At 50.7% G+C, this 6,781-nt stretch overlaps 1 pseudogene; it reads left to right on the forward strand.

Moving 5' to 3' along the window:
• The first annotated feature begins 5,038 nt into the window (after positions 1-5,038).
• On the forward strand, positions 5,039-6,457 carry LOC133082109 (melanoma-associated antigen B4-like; annotated as a pseudogene).
• Positions 6,458-6,781: the final 324 nt, after the last annotated feature.

Genomic DNA, 6,781 nt, shown 5'->3' on the forward strand with positions numbered 1-6,781 from the left:
GTTTTAGCCACAGCAATCAGAGAAGAAAAAGAAATAAAAGGAATCCAAATCGGAAAAGAAGAAGTAAAGCTGTCACTGTTTGCAGATGACATGATACTATACATAGAGAATCCTAAAGATGCTACCAGAAAACTACTAGAGCTAATCAATGAATTTGGTAAAGTAGCAGGATACAAAATTAATGCACAGGAATCTCTTGCATTCCTATACACTAATGATGAAAAAATTTGAAAGAGAAATTAAGGAAACACTCCCATTTACCATTGCAACAAAAAGAATAAAATATCTAGGAATAAACCTACCTAAGGAGACAAAAGACCTGTATGCAGAAAATTATAAGACACTGATGAAAGAAATTAAAGATGATACAAATAGATGGAGAGATATACCATGTTCTTGGATTGGAAGAACCAACATTGTGAAAATGACTCTACTACCCAAAGCAATCTACAGATTCAATGCAATCTCTATCAAACTACCAATGGCATTTTTCACAGAAGTAGAACAAAAAATTTCGCAATTTGCATGGAAACACAAAAGACCCTGAATAGCCAAAGCAATCTTGAGAAAGAAAAACGGAGCTGGAGGAATCAGGCTCCCTGACTGTAGACTATACTACAAAGCTACAGTGATCAAGACAGTATGGTACTGGTACAGAAACACAAATATAGATCAATGAAACAGGATAGAAAGTCCAGAGATAAACCCAGGCAGATATGGTCACCTTATCTTTCATAAAGGAGGCAAGAATATACAGTGGAGAAAAGACACCCTCTTCAATACGTGGTGCTGGGAAAACTGGACAGCTACATGTAAAAGAATGAAATCAGAACACTCTCTAACACCATACACAAAAATAAACTCAAAATGGATTGAAGACCTAAATGTAAGGCCAGACACCATGAAACTCTTAGAGGAAAACATAGGCAGAACACTCTATGACATAAATCACAGCAAGATCCTTTTTGACCCAGCTCCTAGAGAAATGGAAATAAAAAGAAAAATAAACAATTGGGACCCAATGAAACTTAAAAGCTTTTGCACAGCAAAAGAAACCATAAACAAGACGAAAAGACAACCCTCAGAATGGGAGAAAATATTTGCAAATGAAGCAACTGACAAAAGATTAATCTCCAAAACATAGAAGCAACTCATGCAGCTCAATATGAAAAAAACAAACAGTCCAATCCAAACATGGACAGAAGACCTAAATAGACATTTCTCCAAAGAAGACATACAGATTGCCAACAGACACATGAAAGAATGCTCAACATCATTAATCATTAGAGAAATGCAAATGAAAACTACAATGAGATATCATCTCACACCGGGCAGAATGGCCATCATCAAAAAATCTACAAGCAATAAATGCTGGAGAGGGTGTGGAGAAAAGGGAACACTCTTGCACTGTTGGTGGGAATGTAAATTGATACAGCCACTATGGAGAACAGTATGGAGGTTCCTTAAAAAACTAAAAATAGAACTACCATACGACCCAGCAATCCCACTACTGGGCATATACCCTGAGAAAACCATAATTCAAAAAGACTCATGTACCACAATGTTCACTGCAGCTCTATTTACAATAGCCAGGACATGGAAGCAACCTAAGTGTCCATCAACAGATGAATGGATAAAGACGATGTGGCACATACATACAATAGAATATTAGCCATAATAAGGAATGAAACTGAGGTATTTGTAGCAAGGTGGATGGAGTTAGAGTCTGTCATACAGAGTGAAGTAAGTCAGAAAGAGAAAAACAAATACCGTATGCTAACACATATATATAGAATCTAAAAAAAAAAATGGTCATGAAGAACCTAGGGGCAAGATGGTAATAAAAATGCAGATCTTCTAGAGAATGGACTTGAGCATACGAGGCAGGGCAAGGGTAAGCTGGGACAAAGTGAGAGAGTGGCATGGACATATATACACTACTAAACGTAAAATAGATAGCTAGTGGGAAGCAGCCACAAAGCACAGGGAGATCAGCTCGGTGCTTTGTGACCACCTAGAGGGGTGGGATAGGGAGGGTGGGAGGAAGGGAGATGCAAGAGGGAAGAGATATGGGGACATATGTGTATGTATAACTGATTCACTTTGTTATAAAGCAGAAACTAACACACCACTGTAAAGCAATTATACTCCAATAAAGATGTTAAAAAAATCAAAAAAAAGGAAAAGACAAGAAAATACACCATAGACAAAAGCAACAATATAAAAAACATACCTAGAAAGAAACCATACAAAAATGTACATAATCTACATGGAGGCAACAAGAAGAATTTCCTGACTGACTTAGGAGAAAGAAGTCTCAACCAGAATAGTATATTATGTGTATTCGTGAGGCACAGATATTGTAAGAATATCGATTTTCCTTAATTCATTTACAGATTTAGTACCTTATCCATAGCAGCTGATGACAATCAAACATGGGCTACTGTTTCCTGTACCCAAAATCAACCATGGAAAAATTACAGAAGGAATAAAGAGAAAACATTAACAAAAGCAAAAACACAAAACTAAATAATCCATGAGGGACAATAAGTCTCCGCTAAACTAGAACCTGAGTGTGGGCAGGTAGGGGGATGCCCTGAATTCGAGACAGGTCTGTAGCCTGCAAGAGAGGCAGATGACAGGATTGATTAGAGAAAAGCCTTTAAACTTGAGCCCTTGATTCTTCCACTGTGCTCTGGGACCATGAATCTCTACTGCTTCACTGAAGGAACCTGAGGCAGCATTTCAGAGCCCGCATGCCAGGAGCATGGGACACCAAAGATTGGGCTGCATGTGGCAGTATGGTCCACAGGCTGTGAGATAACCATCTGAAACTTTGTTAGTGGATGACAACTGGCCTTTTTAAATGATCATCTTAATAGACTATCACACACGGACTCAAAGAGAAAAGCAAGTAACACAGTAGTTGTACAAAAGGACAGAAATTCATTTCTGAACTTTTGGGCAATGCCCCTGATGTCAACAAAGAGAGACCACAGTGAGAACTGTCAGGCTAAGGAGCCCCTTCACTAACTCCTCTGGGATTCTGTGGGGCATGGTTGGGGACAGGGATGGATTCATACCAGAGAAGGATGGAATCGCAGGCCCTGCCAGCAGTCAATGTGAGGACCTTGAGTGAGACCTGACGGGCTCCAAACCCCAGAAGAGAGTCTCGCCTCCTTTCCCCTCAGCTCATCTTACCTGCACCAGCCATCTCTGGGAGGCTCCAGGCACAAGTGTCCAGATGAGATGTGCCTGCACTTCACACCAGCAGTCTCAGGGAGCTGATGTCTTTGATGCGAGGCCTTGGCCTCAAGTCGGCAGACGGGAGGTAGCCCAGCACCTACAGGGAGTCAAGAGAAGACACTGAGAGGGGATTGAGAGCAGCATCCACCATAGAACAGGGGGCCCCAAAGAGGCCTCACTGTCAGTCTCGGGGGACCCAGGCATGGCTGTGAGGCTCAGGCCCCCAGATACTTCCGGCTGGGGGTGCCGACAGAAATGAGAGCCAAGGTGTGACGCCTGCTGACTCAGCTCAGCAGAGGGAAAAGTCCCAGGACCTGCCAAGAGTCAATGAAAGGCCCACGTGCCAGTCCTGCGGGAAGCTCCGCCGGCACCACCCCACACCTCCCACCCCGCCCCGCCCCGGCCCGGCCGGGGTCCGCCCCGCCCCGGCCCGGACCCGCCCCTGCTGTCCTCCTGGAGCCCAGATGCGCATGACCGGAAGTGACGTCCTCCTAACCACGCTGTGGGGGCGAGGCCATTTTTGAGAGCTGCCGTCCCGCGAGGGTGAGCCGCGGGAGGAGTCCCACGTCTCGTCAGGTGTCAAGGTGTGAGGTGACCCCAGTTAGAAGTGCGGGGACACGCCCCCGACACCCCCAATCCCCTTTCCCTCCGAAAAGAGGCGGCCACACAGGCCCCGCCCACCCCGCCCCTGCTCTCGGCCCGAGAGGCTCGGGCCTGGCCGTTAGGCCCCAAGTCCATCCGCTTCCCCCGCGGGGTCTCGGGCAAGGAAGGCCTCGCTCTGAGGCTGGTGGACCCTGGCTCAGCTCAGTAGAGGGAGCGCCCCAGGCCCTGTGGAGTGAAGGACGGGACCCTCGTGGGGACCGAGGGGCTCCACACCCCAGAATGGCGGCCACGCGGACCCCGCCCCTGACGTCGGCCTGGGAGCCTCCGGGCAGGTCTCAAGACGGAGGGGCTCCGTCAGTGCGAACGCGGACGGACGGACGGACGCGGGAGACTCAGGGAGGAGGGGGCCATGTTCTGAGGGGCTGGCCGCAGGTCAGCAGAGGGAGGATTTCCAGGGCACGGGAGGAGTCAGGGTGAGGACCGTCCTCCCCGTCGCAAGGGCACCTCAGAACCCCTCCCCTGTTGCCAGCCGCTTCCTCTGGCCACACACGGAGAAGGGAGGGCTGCTGTCTGAGAGGGGAGGTGCAGGGCAGCAGAAGGCACGTCCCTGAGCACTCCCAAGAGTCAGCCCAAGCCCTTGAGTGAGGACCAGTGGGGCCGCCAACCACAGGGCCTCGACCCGTCTGCCGCACGCTGCAGGCTTGGTAAAACTCTGCCACATGCGGCCGCGTGGTCACCCTCACTGCCTCCTAATGAGACTCAAGGAGGTGCCGCACTGGTGCGAGCAGATGGCCCTCGGGGCAAGAGAGGAGCTCCAGGCTGCACCGGCCGTCCAGGGAGGACCCCGAGTGAGGACTAAGGGAGCCACCCACCCCGAAGAGAAGGGACGAGAGAGAATATGGCCTGTCCGCTCCTGCCAACCCTTAAACTCCCAAGGAAGGACTGTCCGGCTGAGACTGCCCGTAATTTCCTCTGCCAGGTCCAAGGGAGGTTAGAGCTTTGTTCTGAAGGGGCCATCACCAGGCAGCAGAAGGGAGGGTCCCAGGACCCTTCGGTGGTGGGCTGAACGCTCCCTCCTTTCCTCCTCCTGGGTGTCATGGAAGATGGTGGTGTCAACTTCAGAGCAGCAGACGGGATGGGGTGGTGGGGGGTGGGGGAGTCTTGCCAGCAACTGTCATCCTGACTCTGAATGGGAACCGCGAGGACCTACCGCCTCTGCCAGCCCCCACTGTCACCCCCGTACCGCCCAGGCAGGGCTGGCTGGCTGTGCCCCAAGGCTCACTCTACCGTCCTCCACAGGGGTCTCAGGGGACAGGCTGAGCAGGAGAACAGGAGCCCTCAAGGACCCTGCAGAGGCGGCCTTGGTGAAAGCCAGGGAGGAATCTCCCCGCTGAAGGTGCTCACAGCATCTCCTTGTCCCTCCCCCAGGTGCCCTCATTGCCTGCCTTCCTGCCCACACTCCCGCCTGCTGGCCCTGACCTGTGTCATCATGCCTCGGGGCCAGAAGAGCAAGCGCCGTGCCCGCGAGAAACGCCACCAGGCCCGGGGGGAGACTCAGAGTCTCAAGGCTGCCCAGGCCAGTGAGGCGGCGGCGGCGGCGGCGGCAGAGATGGAAGAGTCGCCCTCCTCCCCCGCTTCTGTTTCTCGGGGTACTCCCCCAAGCTCCCGTGCTGCTGGCGCTTGCCAGGAGCCTCAGGGAGCCCCAGCCACTAGCTGTCGTGATGCAGGGGTTCCATGCCCAGGATATGAAGAGGGTACCCGGGCGAGCCAAGATGAGGCAAGTGCAAGTACCTCCCAGGCAGCACCTTGCACTCACAGCACTTGCAGAGATCCTCTGTCCAGGAAGGCCAGCATGTTGGTGCAGTTCCTGCTGGAGAAGTACAAGATGAAGGAGCCCATCCCGCAGGCAGCAATGCTGAAGACTGTCAACAAGAAGTACAAGAAGCACTTCCCCGAGATCCTCAGGAGAGCCTCTGAGTGCATGGAGCTGGTCTTTGGCCTCGAGCTGAAGGAAGTCGACCCCAGCCGTCACTCCTACGCCCTCATCAGCAAGCTGGCCCTCCCCAGCGAGGGAAGTCCGAGTGACGAGTCGGGGCTGCCCAAGTCCGGTCTCCTGATGATTCTCCTGGGCACGATCTTCAAGAAGGGCAACCGTGCCACCGAGGAGGAGATCTGGGAATTCCTCAATGCGGTGGGTTTCTATGCTGGGAGGAGGCACTCGATCTTTGGGGAGCCCAGGAGGCTCATCAGCGAAGATTTCGTGCAGCAGAAGTACCTGACGTACCGCCAGGTGCCCAACAGCGATCCTCCGCGCTATGAGTTCCTGTGGGGCCCGAGAGCCCACGCTGAAACCAGCAAGATGAAAGTGCTGGAGTTTGTGGCCAAGGTCACTGGTACCGTCCCCAGTGCCTTCCCAGATCTCTATGAGGAGGCTCTGAAAGATGAGGAAGAGAGAGCAGGCGTGAGAGCCGCGGCCAGGGCTGCAGCTGTTGCTCAGCGCAGTGCACTTCCAGGGCCAAGGCCCGCAGCTCCTCCCACATCTAGGGAGGGAGGCCGCGGGCAGTTTGTTCACTTTGTTTTGGAAGAGAGCAGTCAAGCTCCTAAATAGTGCAGCGTAGTAGGGGTGGAGGGAGCAAAGTGTAGATCTTATTTATCTTCCTGTTTTAAACTAGTAACTTCTATTTATTATTTATTGATTTATTTAGGTTTTTTCAAATGTTTTTTTCTTGTAAAAGATAGTGTGTTTTCTTAAGAATATGAATTCGTAAAAAAAAATATGAATTCGTGCATGACGTTGCTTGCATATTTATTGCTGTTTAAAGAGTTCTAAAGTTACAGTTTGGGTATATGTAAAAGAATTCACGAACCATCTATATTTTCTGTATGATCCACAAGTAGAAAACATGGCACTGCAATAGAGATTTTCATGGAA

The sequence above is a fragment of the Eubalaena glacialis genome, chromosome X (assembly GCF_028564815.1).
Source record: "Eubalaena glacialis isolate mEubGla1 chromosome X, mEubGla1.1.hap2.+ XY, whole genome shotgun sequence".
Lineage (NCBI taxonomy): Eukaryota > Metazoa > Chordata > Mammalia > Artiodactyla > Balaenidae > Eubalaena > Eubalaena glacialis.